At 45.5% G+C, this 13,272-nt stretch overlaps 1 protein-coding gene across 4 annotated transcripts in view; it reads right to left on the bottom strand.

The window, feature by feature from the left end:
• Window positions 1-13,272, bottom strand: part of KCNS3 (potassium voltage-gated channel modifier subfamily S member 3) — a 137,590-nt gene that overhangs the window by 113,169 nt on the left and 11,149 nt on the right. The window contains exon 1 of one of the 4 annotated variants that reach the window (XM_056564253.1): window positions 5,341-5,439. The exons of 2 other annotated variants lie outside the window; for them this stretch is intronic. The gene's annotated coding sequence lies outside the window, so the exon portion shown is untranslated. Of the gene's footprint in view, window positions 1-5,340; window positions 5,440-13,272 lie in introns of those variants that run through there. One more of the 4 variants, XM_056564254.1, reaches the window with a different exon arrangement.

Genomic DNA, 13,272 nt, shown 5'->3' with positions numbered 1-13,272 from the left:
CAACCCTCCCAGTCCACTAAAAAAAAATTTTTCCCTCTGACCTTTTTGGCAGCTAAAATTTCTTTGACCGAGAAGATGTCCGAGGAGCCAGAAACAGGAGTGGGAGGAACAGATTTGGGAGAAAAACGGTTGAGGATGAGTGGTTTGAGAAGAGAGACGTGAAAGGCATTAGGGATACGAAGAGAGGGAGGAAGAAGAAGTTTATAAGAGACAGGATTAATTTGACACAAAATTTTGAAAGGACCAAGATAGCGTGGTCCCAACTTGTAGCTAGGGACACGGAAGCGGACATATTTAGCGGAGAGCCATACCTTGTCTCCAGGGGAAAAAACGGGGGGAGCTCTTCTTTTCTTATCCGCGAACTTCTTCATGCGTGATGAAGCCTGTGAGAGAGAATTTTGGGTCTCTCTCCATATGATGGAAAGGTCACGAGAAATTTCATCCACAGCGGGCAGACCAGAGGGCAAGGGAGTAGGGAGGGGGGGAAGAGGGTGACGGCCGTACACCACGAAAAATGGGGATTTGGAGGAAGACTCAGAGACCCTGAAGTTATACGAGAATTCGGCCCATGGGAGGAGATCTGCCCAGTCATCCTGGCGGGAGGAAACAAAATGTCGCAAATAATCACCCAAGATCTGGTTAATCCTTTCTACTTGTCCATTGGACTGGGGATGATATGCAGAAGAAAAATTTAATTTAATCTTGAGTTGTTTACAGAGAGCCCTCCAGAATTTAGACACGAATTGGACGCCTCTATCCGAGACAATCTGCGTAGGCAACCCGTGAAGACGAAAAATGTGTACAAAAAATTGTTTAGCCAACTGAGGCGCAGAAGGAAGACCAGGAAGAGGGATGAAATGTGCCATTTTGGAGAATCGATCAACGACCACCCAAATAACAGTGTTGCCACGGGAAGGGGGTAAATCAGTAATAAAATCCATACCAATCAGAGACCAAGGCTGTTCGGGGACAGGCAGAGGATGAAGAAAACCAGCGGGCTTCTGGCGAGGAGTCTTATCCCGGGCACAGATAGTGCAGGCTCGCACAAAGTCCACAACATCCGTCTCCAGAGTCGGCCACCAATAGAAGCGGGAGATGAGTTGCACAGATTTCTTGATACCCGCATGACCTGCGAGATGGGAGGAGTGACCCCATTTGAGGATTCCGAGGCGTTGGCGAGGAGAAACAAAGGTCTTTCCTGGAGGAGTCTGCCTGATGGAGGCAGGAGAAGTGGAGATCAGGCAGTCAGGTGGAATGATGTGTTGCGGAGAGAGTTCAACTTCTGAGGCATCCGAGGAACGAGAGAGAGCATCGGCCCTAATGTTCTTATCGGCAGGACGAAAGTGAATCTCAAAATTAAATCGGGCAAAGAACAGAGACCACCGGGCCTGGCGAGGATTCAGCCGTTGGGCAGACTGGAGGTAGGAGAGGTTCTTGTGGTCGGTGTAGATAATAACAGGAGAACTTGATCCCTCCAGCAGATGCCTCCATTCCTCAAGTGCTAATTTAATGGCTAGAAGCTCTCGATCCCCGATGGAGTAGTTCCTCTCCGCTGGAGAGAAGGTCCTAGAGAAAAAACCACAAGTGACAGCATGCCCGGAAGAATTTTTTTGTAGAAGAACAGCTCCAGCTCCCACTGAGGAGGCATCAACCTCCAATAGGAAGGGTTTGGAAGGGTCAGGTCTGGAGAGGACGGGAGCCGAAGAAAAGGCAGACTTGAGTCGTTTAAAGGCGTCTTCTGCTTGAGGAGGCCAGGACTTGGGATCAGCATTTTTTTTGGTTAAAGCCACGATAGGAGCCACAATGGTAGAAAAATGTGGAATAAATTGCCTGTAATAATTGGCGAACCCCAAAAAGCGTTGGATAGCACGGAGTCCGGAGGGGCGTGGCCAATCTAAGACGGCAGAGAGTTTGTCTGGATCCATCTGTAGTCCCTGGCCAGAGACCAAATATCCTAGAAAAGGAAGAGATTGGCATTCAAACAGACATTTCTCAATTTTGGCATAGAGTTGGTTGTCACGAAGTCTCTGAAGAACCATACGGACATGCTGGCGGTGTTCTTCTAGATTGGCAGAAAAAATTAGGATATCGTCCAGATATACAACAACACAGGAGTATAACAGATCACGAAAAATTTCATTGACAAAGTCTTGGAAGACGGCAGGGGCGTTGCACAGTCCAAAGGGCATGACCAGATACTCAAAGTGTCCATCTCTGGTGTTAAATGCCGTTTTCCACTCGTCCCCCTCTCTGATGCGGATGAGGTTATAGGCGCCTCTTAAGTCCAATTTAGTGAAGATGTGGGCACCTTGGAGGCGATCAAAGAGTTCAGAGATGAGGGGTAAGGGGTAGCGGTTCTTAACCGTGATTTTATTAAGACCGCGGTAGTCAATGCAAGGACGTAGGGAGCCATCTTTTTTGGACACAAAGAAAAATCCGGCTCCGGCAGGAGAGGAGGATTTACGGATAAAGCCCTTTTTTAGATTCTCCTGGACGTATTCGGACATGGCAAGAGTCTCTGGGGCAGAGAGAGGATAAATTCTGCCCCGGGGTGGAGTAGTGCCCGGGAGGAGGTCGATAGGGCAATCATAAGGCCTGTGAGGAGGTAGAGTCTCAGCTTGTTTTTTGCAGAAAACATCCGCGAAGTCCATATAGGCCTTAGGGAGACCGGTTACTGGAGGAACCACAGAGTTACGGCAAGGGTTACTGGGAACCGGTTTTAGACAGTTCTTGGAACAAGAGGACCCCCAACTCTTGATCTCCCCAGTGGACCAATCCAGGGTAGGGGAATGAAGTTGAAGCCAGGGAAGTCCAAGGAGAATTTCCGAGGTGCAATTGGGGAGGACCAAAAGTTCAATCCTCTCATGATGAGATCCGATGCTCATAAGAAGGGGCTCCGTGCGGAAACGTATGGTACAGTCCAATCTTTCATTATTTACACAATTGATGTAGAGGGGTCTGGCGAGACTGGTCACCGGGATGTTGAACCTGTTGACGAGAGAGGCCAAAATAAAATTTCCTGCAGATCCAGAGTCCAGGAAGGCCACTGTAGAGAAGGAGAAGGCAGAGGCAGACATCCGCACAGGCACAGTAAGACGTGGAGAAGCAGAGTAGACATCAAGGACTGTCTCACCTTTGTGCGGAGTCAGCGTACGTCTTTCCAGGCGGGGAGGACGGATAGGACAATCTCTCAGGAAGTGTTCGGTACTAGCACAGTACAGGCAGAGGTTCTCCATACGGCGTCGTGTCCTCTCTTGAGGTGTCAGGCGAGACCGGTCGACCTGCATAGCCTCCACGGCGGGAGGCACAGGAACAGATTGCAGGGGACCAGAGGAGAGAGGAGCCGAGGAGAAGAAACGCCTCGTGCGAACAGAGTCCATATCTTGGCGGAGTTCCTGACGCCTTTCGGAAAAACGCATGTCAATGCGAGTGGCTAGGTGAATAAGTTCATGTAGATTAGCAGGAATTTCTCGTGCGGCCAGAACATCTTTAATGTTGCTGGATAGGCCTTTTTTGAAGGTCGCGCAGAGGGCCTCATTATTCCAGGACAATTCTGAAGCAAGAGTACGGAATTGTACGGCATACTCGCCAACGGAAGAATTACCCTGGACCAGGTTCAACAGGGCAGTCTCAGCAGAAGAGGCTCGGGCAGGTTCCTCAAAGACACTTCGGATTTCCGAGAAGAAGGAGTGTACAGAGGCAGTGACGGGGTCATTGCGGTCCCAGAGCGGTGTGGCCCATGACAGGGCTTTTCCGGACAGAAGGCTGACTACGAAAGCCACCTTAGACCTTTCAGTGGGAAACAGGTCCGACATCATCTCCAGATGCAGGGAACATTGGGAAAGAAAGCCACGGCAAAACTTAGAGTCCCCATCAAATTTATCCGGCAAGGATAAGCGTATCCCAGGAGCGGCCACTCGCTGCGGAGGAGGTGCAGGAGCTGGCGGAGGAGATGACTGCTGAAGCTGTGGTAGTAACTGTTGTAGCATAACGGTCAGTTGAGACAGCTGTTGGCCTTGTTGCGCTATCTGTTGTGACTGCTGGGCGACCACCGTGGTGAGGTCAGCGACAACTGGCAGAGGAACTTCAGCGGGATCCATGGCCGGATCTACTGTCACGATGCCGGCTGGCAGGTAGTGGATCCTCTGTGCCAGAGAGGGATTGGCGTGGACCGTGCTAGTGGACCGGTTCTAAGCCACTACTGGTTTTCACCAGAGCCCGCCGCAAAGCGGGATGGTCTTGCTGCGGCGGTAGTGACCAGGTCGCATCCACTAGCAACGGCTCACCTCTCTGGCTGCTGAAGATAGGCGCGGTACAAGGGAGTAGGCAAAAGCAAGGTCGGACGTAGCAGAAGGTCGGGGCAGGCAGCAAGGATCGTAGTCAGGGGCAACGGCAGAAGGTCTGGAAACACAGGCAAGGAACACACAAGGAACGCTTTCACTGGCACTAAGGCAACAAGATCCGGCAAGGGAGTGCAGGGGAAGTGAGGTGATATAGGGAAGTGCACAGGTGAACACACTAATTGGAACCACTGCGCCAATCAGCGGCGCAGTGGCCCTTTAAATCGCAGAGACCCGGCGCGCGCGCGCCCTAGGGAGCGGGGCCGCGCGCGCCGGGACAGAACAGACGGAGAGCGAGTCAGGTAGGGGAGCCGGGGTGCGCATCGCGAGCGGGCGCTACCCGCATCGCGAATCGCATCCCGGCTGGCAGCGGAATCGCAGCGCCCCGGGTCAGAGGACGTGACCGGAGCGCTGCCGCGGGGAGAGTGAAGCGAGCGCTCCGGGGAGGAGCGGGGACCCGGAGCGCTCGGCGTAACAATATTTAAATGGTCACTCTACTTAAAAACATTTTTGCTATTGCACATGGTAAATAAAAAATATTTCTAATATACTTTGTTTAAAAAAAAAAGTTTTCTATGTCTTATTTGTGCTGAGAAAAGCTCAAGAGCACATTTTCCTCCATCTTATAACCAGACTTTGGACAGAAGCCCAAACACAGGATAACCAACAGCATATGGCAGTTAAGTGTGAGAAGAGCTATGATTGGATGAGGCTGGACACACCCCCTCCAGGCTGCACTTTCTGTGTTTGGACCTCGGTCCAAAGTCTGTGTATGAAATGGGGTAAAATGTGTTCTTGAGCTTTTTTAAGCACATATAAAAAACTAAATTTTTTTTAAACAAAGTATATTAGAAATACTTATTTAACATAATGAGTGCAATAGCAAAAATGAGTTTAAATGAGAGTTACCCTTTAAAGGAAATCTTTTATCAGTTTTACCTGCATGGACCTGTCAGTACAGACAGGTAGTGCAGGTGACACTGATGACAACCATACTTACTTGATCCAGTTCCGTGCTCCGGTTCTCCCACTATCTTCTTCTGTATCTTTAGGGGCCGACTTGGAGCATGGGCAGAGCTTCTGACGTCGCCGCTCCTGCTTCTCTGCTGGGTCCTGCTGCTAGGAAACAGCAGCGGTGACATCACAAAGCCCCGCCCATGCTCCAAGTCCGCCCCGGAATGGAAGATTGCAAAGAAGATAGCGGGAGAACCAGAGCAGGAAACGTGACCAGGTAAGTTTCGATGTCATCAGTGTCATCTGCACTACCTCTCTGTACCGACAGGTTCGTACAGGTGAAACTGATGACAGATTGATTACCTTTAAAAAAAATTTAGCTCAACTGTGGCAATTTATATATGACATTTGCTATATTTCAAAAGTTTCTTATATTCACTGTTACTATTTATTTCTGAAAAGTTTGTTGAATGGACATTGCTTATTTTATCTATGTTGACAAAGTCATCTCTGCTTTATCTATTGGTATGTGCACAAGACCAGGCATCTTTATAATGTTTTTACTCCTTTTGTTACCTTTTCATATCTGGCCGTTGTGTGTTATACTAGGGTTTATATAAGAAAGGGTTACATAATAGTTACTGGACGCTCTTTGAGACTACACGGCAACTCATGCTAGCCAAAGTCTTGTCTGGATATTTTGATCTTTATTGCTTTCTACACACAGTTCTGATCAATACCCAAGTTGCACCCTCAGCGAGCCGTACATCAGCCCCAGAAAACAAATATTTGCAGACAGCAGAGGACAAAACTGATTCCAGGAGACACAGGCCCTGCTGATGTATTTCACGGGCTCACAGCCTCCAATGACATCTGTCCAACTACACAAACAAGCAACATGACGTGGACAAAAAGAAGTGGTTTCAATTCAAGACTTAAAGGGGTATTCCAGGAAAAAAAACTTTTTTTTACATATCAACTGGCTCCAGAAAGTTAGACAGATTTGTAAATTACTTCTATTAAAAAATCTTTATCCTTCCAATAATTATCAGCTGCTAAAGCTGAGTTGTTCTTTTCTGTCTGGCAACAGTGCTCTCTGCTGACATCTCTGCTTGTCTTGGGAACTGCACAGAGTAGAAGAGGTTTGCTATGGGGATTTGCTTCTACTCTGGACAGTTCCCGTGACACGTGTCATCAGAGAGCACTTAGACAGAAAAGAACAACTCAACTTCAGCTCATAAGTACTGAAAGGATTAAGATTTTTTAATAGAAGTAATTTACAAATCTGTTTAACTTTCTGTAGCCAGTTGATATATATAAAAAAAAGTTTTTGCCTGGATAACCCCTTTAATGGGGTACTCCGGAGAAAAAAAAATGTTTGGAAATCAACTGGTGCCAGAAAGTTATACAGATTTGTAAATTGCTTCTATTTAAAAAATGTAATCCTTCCAGTACTTATCAGCTGCTGTATGTTCCAGAGGAAATTGTGTAGTTCCTTTCAGTCTGACCACAGTGCTCGCTACTGCCACTTTTGTCCGTGTCAGGAACTGTCCAGAGCAGGAGGGGTTTGCTATGGAAATTTTCTTCTGTTCTGGACAGTTCCTGACATAGACAGAGGTGGCAGCAGATAGTACTGTGGTCAGACTGGAAAGAGCAACACAACTCCTCTGGAGCATACAGCAGCTGATAAGTACTGAAAGGGTTAAAATTTTTATACAGAAGTAATTTACAAATCTGTATAACTTTCTGGCACCAGTTTATTGGCAAACACTTTTTTTCTTTAGAATGCCTCTTTAATTCTTTATTCTGGTTATAGTGGATGCTTTACTCACATTTCAGAACAGATTATGTTTCTTCTAAAGTTCACTTGTCAATTCATAACATAAAATATAACACGTTATAGAGAAGTTCCCAACTACAATTCGCAGCAAGCCTGTACAACCAAAGACTTTTTGGGCATGGTGGGATTTGTAGTTTTGCAACAACTAGAGAACCACAGGTTGGGAAACACCCCACTAGAAATACAGAATGTGACTTATATATTTTAAGTGAACCTCCGTTATTGGAGCTAGATTTTCGAACATGATAAAAAAAATTGCTAAGGTAACAATTCCCCAAAGTTCTGGTACTATTGGTATTTCTTTCTTAAATGAAACCTGTCACATTGAAGCTGTCATCCTATCTGCTGACACATGAAAAGTTAAAGGGGTACTCCGGCCCTGAGACATTTTATCCCCTATCCAAAGGATAGGGGATAAGATGTCTCACCGTGGGTGAGCCCCGCAATCTTGTATTCACCACCCACCTGTTTGAGCTGCATGCCACGGTGCCAGCTCACAAACAGCTGGGTGGCGACCCCGGGGTCAGAGAACCGCGACATCACGACTCCGCCCCCGTGTGACGTCACCCCCCCGATATGAAAGTCTATGGGAGGGGGCGTGATGGCCACGGTGAGACATCTTATCCCCTATCCTTTGGATAGGGGATAAGATGTCTCAGGGCTGCAGTACCCCTTTAAAGAAAAGTTTCTACATAACTTATAATACTCAAGTTAAAGGGGTACTCCACTGGCCAGCACTGGGAAGTAAATATTCCGAAAGCTGTTTTTGCTCTGTGGGGGTCGTCCACGCCCCTCGTGACATCACGGCCACACACCCTAAATGCAAGACTATGGGAGGGGGCGTGACGGCCATCACGACCCCTCCCATAGACTTGCATTGAGAAGGCATGGTCACGAGGGCCGTGGACGACCCCCGCAGCGCAAAAACAGCTTCGGGACATATACTTCCGAACACTGGCCAGTGGAATACCCCTTTAACCTCTTCTCGCTCCATGCTGTATAAGTAGTACACAGTACTGCAGATGCGTGTTGGTGTGGACACATTGATAGCGGTGCTTATGCCATGAAATTATTAGCCGATCCCTGTAATTTAACCCTTTACATGCCACCATCAATAGTAATACCAGCACCTAAGGGTGAAGAGTGTGCATAGAGAGAGGCTTCCTTTACTTTTGGTAATTGTGGGGTAGTTATGGTTTGCTATGGCAGGTGACGACCTTGCCAGAAGTCCCAATTTTGCAGAAACAAGACCTACAAACAGGTCCTCAAAATGGGTGGAGTTTAGGCAAACCTAACCCAAATTGGGGGAATGACCGTTGGGCACCCCACTGATCCCCAGAACGGAGGTCAGTTGTCCCCAGAATGAATGGAGTGGCCAGCACTCCACTCATTTTCCATTGCAAATATTGCAAGCTCAGTGCTCAATGTTTGGAAGCCCCATAGAGAACGCTGCCACTTCATTCACTCGGGGGACAATGGACCTCTGTTCTTGGGATCAGTAGGGGTCTCAGCAGTCCCCTTCAAATGCCCCAATTTTGACATTTATTTTGACATAAATGATGGCAAGTATGCAGGATATGTGTCTCAGAGGCAGGAAAAGACTCAAGGTAGTATAACGATTTAAAGGGGTACTCCACTAGAAAACATTTCTTTTTAAATCAACTGGTGTCTGAAAGTTAAACAGATTTGTAAATGACTTCTATTAAAAAATCTTAATCCTTCTAGTACTTATCAGCTGCTTTATGCTCCAGAGGAAGTTCTTTTCTTTTTGAATTTCCTTTCTGTCTGACCACAGTGCTCTCTGCTGACAACCCTGCCCATGTCAGGAACTGTCCGGAGCAGGAGAGATTTTCTATGGGGATTTGCTCCTACTCTGGACAGTTCCTAAAATGGACAGAGGTGTCAGCAGAGAGCACTGTGGTCAGGCAGAAAGGAAATTTAAAAGGGAAAAGCTGCTGTAGATCATACAGCAGCTGATAAGTACTGGAAGGATTAAGATTTTTTAAATAGAAGTAATTTACAAATCTGTTTAACTTTCTGGCACCAGTTGATTAAAAAAAATGTTTCCCAGTGGAGTACCCCTTTGATACTGAAAACATTTATAATGAGGATTTCAAAAGTTCTGCATAAAGGTGCGTCCACTCATACAGTATCCCTCGCGAATTTGATGCTGCAGATTTTAATGTAAACTAAATGACAGCATCAAATATGCAGCAGATCTTGTAGGGTCACTCGGACGTTCTATAACTATATATAAACCAATTTTTAGCTTTATGACTAAAACACCATGCAGAACCATCTAAACAAGGAGAACCCAATGTGTATAAGATGGGATCCTCAGCTCTGTCCTGGAGCCTCATTTGCAAGAGAGACCTGTTTATTGGAACGTTGCGAAATGAACCTTTCCTCCTGCATCACTAACTGGCAGCAAACAGAATCTGCTGTCCACTCGGGGGGACATGTAACCGCTTCATGGCTGGTCGGTAAAACCTCTGTTCAATATCTCCTTTACAGCACCAAGTTCTTATTGTCATCATTTCATTTCCTTTTATTTATAATGCTTGATGATATTGGTGAAGGGATGACGTCTGCCGGTCTACAGTACACATACAGAGGGGGCCAGCCTATACCTACAGCTGGATCTCTAATAATGATGTATTGTATCACTTTCTTCAGCACCAGGCCATTATTTTTGGTATTAACCCCTTAAGGACCCGGGGGTTTTCTGTTTTTGCATTTTTGTGTTTTCCTCCTTACCTTAAATCATAACTCTTTCAATTTTGCACCTAAAATCCATATTATGGCTTATTTTTTGCGCCACCAATTCTACTTTGTAATGACATCAGTCATTTTACCCAAAAATCTTAGGGGAAACGGAAAACAAAATTATTGTAAGACAAAATTGAAAAAAAAACGCCATTTTGTAAATTTTGGGGGCTTCCGTTTCTACACAGTACATTTTTCGGTAAAAATGACACCTTCTCTTTATTCTGTAGGTCCATACGATTAAAATGATACCCTACTTATATAGGTTTGATTTTGTTGTACTTCTGGAAAACATCATATCTACATGCAGGAAAATTTATACGTTTAAAATTGTCATCTTCTGACCCCTATCATTTTTTTATTTTTCTGCGTACAGGGCAGTATGAGGGCTCATTTTTTGCGCCGTGATCTGAAGTTTTTAGCAGTATGATTTTTGTATTCATAGGACTTATTGATTTTTTCATGATATAAAAAGTGACCAAAAATACACTATTTTGGACTTAGGAATTTTGTAGTGCATACGCCATTGACCGTGCGGTTTAATTAACAATATATTTTTATAAGTCAGACATTTCCGCATGCGGCGATACCATATATGTTAATTTTTATTAGTTTTTTTTTTTTATGGAAAAAGGGGGGTGATTCAAACTTTTATTAGGGAAGGGGTTAAATGATCTTTATTCACTTTTTTTCCACTTTTTTTTTGCAGTGTTATAGCTCCCATAGGGACCTATAACACTGCACACACTGATCTTTTACATTGATCAATGTTTTCTCATTGGAAACCATTGATCAATGATTCTGCCGCTTGACTGCTCATGCCTGGTCGGACACCAGGAGGCAAGGTAAGGGACCCTAAAGCTGAGTCACAGCTGTTCAGGATGTCGCGATTTCACCGTGGACATACCGAACAGTCCCCTGAGCTAACCGGCAATGATTAACTTTCACTTTAGACGTGGCGTTCAACTTTGAACGCCGCGTCCAAAGGGTCAATAGCGCGCGGCACTGCGATAAGTGCCGCACGCTATTAGCCATGGGTCCCGGCCGTTGTTAGAGGCCGGGCCCGACTCGCTATGATGCGGGGCCACGCCGTGGCCCCGCGTTGTAGAACGGGAGCGGACTCATGACGTACCGGTACGTCATGGGTACTCAACGGGTTAAAAGGGTATTCCAGGAAAAAAAACTTTTTTTTATATATCAACTCCAAAAAGTTAAACAGATTTATAAATTACTTCTATTAAAAAATATTAATCCTTCCAATAGATATAATCAGCTACTGAAGTTGAGTTGTTCTTTTCTGTCTAGCAACAGTGCTCTCTGCTGACATCTCTGCTTGTCTCGGGAACTGCACAGAGTAGAATAGGTTTGCTATGGGGATTTGCTTCTACTCTGGACAGTTCCCGAGACAGGTGTCATCAGAGAGCACTTAGACAGAAAAGAACTCAACTTCAGCAGCTCATAAGTATGGAAAGAATTAAGATTTTTTAATAGAAGTAATTTACAAATCTGTTTAACTTTCTGGAGCCATATAAAAAAAAAGTTTTTTCCTGGATAACCCCTTTAATACGAGTCTTAAAGTGCACCTGTCATCAACAAAATTTTTTAATAAAATGTAGATAATAACATTATATGCATATTTGTAATATATTGGTAAAAAATGGTGTATATTTTTGGGTGAAAAAATTCTGTCCCTGCAGCTATTGCCTGTGTGTCTCTGTGAGGAGTCCAAATACAGGAAGTGAGGGTAGGAGAAGCAGGACTCTGTGCAGGCTCCTGGCTTGTCAGTTATCCTGATGTGTGAGCTGGGAGCATTTTATAGAGCCTCAGTGTACAGCAATGTTTCCCAACCAGGGTGCCTCCAGCTGTTGCAAAACTACAACTCCCAGCTTGCCCAGTACACTAGTGTTGGAAAACACTGGGATACAGAGCCCTGCTTGTCCACGCCCACTTCCTGTATTTGGACTCTTCATAAAAACACACAGACAATAGCGTCAGGGACAAAAATATACAAATTTTTTAACCAATATATATTACAAATATACATAGAATGGTATTATCTACATTAGATCAAATGTTTTTGTTGACGACAGGTACACTTTAAAGGGGACTTGTGGCCTCTCCAGAAATGTTTTAGTGAATACTTGCATACAACATGAAATAACAATTGTAGAATTTTCGTAGCGCATAATTTTGGGGCTGTTCTTCTGTTATTCCTCCTGGAAATGTATGAATTCTTTAAACTGCCAGCTGTTAATAGGCTGTGTCCTCAAGTGATCATACACGAAATAGAGGTAGGTTGATGGTTGAACAACTGTTGAATGACCAATCAATCATCTGATCACCTATACCAGGGTTTCCCAACCAGGGTGCCTCCAGCTGTTGCAAAACTACAACTCCCAGCACGCCTGGACAGCCAAAGACTGTCCGGGCGTGCTGGGAGTTGTAGTTTTGCAACAGCTGGAGGCACCCTGGTTGGGAAACATAGACCTATACTGTGGTCCATATTGGCCCTTACAGTTCAGTTCAGATTGGCCATACATGATCCATGACAATGGGCCAAGAAGAAACAATCTATGAGGGAATATCCTGGTAACGTTCTGAGAATCTTCTTTCTAAATGATCATTTGTGGGTAAAAAATCTTTTGTCCTGCATTACAAAGATGACCCATTGATGTAAACGGCATTGTGCCTGCCATGTTTCCCCACAGATTACAGCTGATTGCTGGAGGTCTTCTTTTAAAGCGTACCTGTCAGGTTCCCCCCCTCGTGTCTACGACCTATATTTCTCTCAGAATTACCTTTATTTACCTGCCATTATTGCTCAATGAGGTTTATGTTCATGCATAGACATGGGGCGTGTCCCTCTCTTCTCCTCACTGTGATGACTCCTCCCCCTCCCTCACTCTGCTCTGACTCTCAGAGGGACAGGAGCAAACACAGCAGCTCTGGACCTGCCTGCAGCTCTGTCAATCACTCATGATGTCCATGACCACTGGACACTGCAGGACTGGTATGGGTCCCAGGAGGCAGGAGGGACTCCTAGTGGCCACTTTATTGACTGGCTTTTTCTGATGAAAGCAATTGAAAAACCTATTGTTTTTGCATGCTTTATAACATATCCATAGTGCCCATTTAAGGAACCTTACTTACAGGTAGACAAGGATGTACATAGGAATCAGGGTTCCCGCTAGCAAAAAGATGGCACACTGGCCAATGCTGTTCCAGAGGTGCGGGAACAATGGGGAAGCTTGCAATCGGCGCACATAATCCATTCCGAGGGAGCCATAGAGTTATACTATACAACCGCAGCCTAGCCCCGGGGACCCCATAACACTTGCGTGGTATGCTTCTAATGGCTGTACGCCACAACAG

The sequence above is a fragment of the Hyla sarda genome, chromosome 3, assembly GCF_029499605.1.
Source record: "Hyla sarda isolate aHylSar1 chromosome 3, aHylSar1.hap1, whole genome shotgun sequence".
In the NCBI taxonomy this organism is placed as follows: Eukaryota; Metazoa; Chordata; class Amphibia; order Anura; family Hylidae; genus Hyla; species Hyla sarda.
This window is presented reverse-complemented; position numbering and strand designations above follow the sequence as displayed.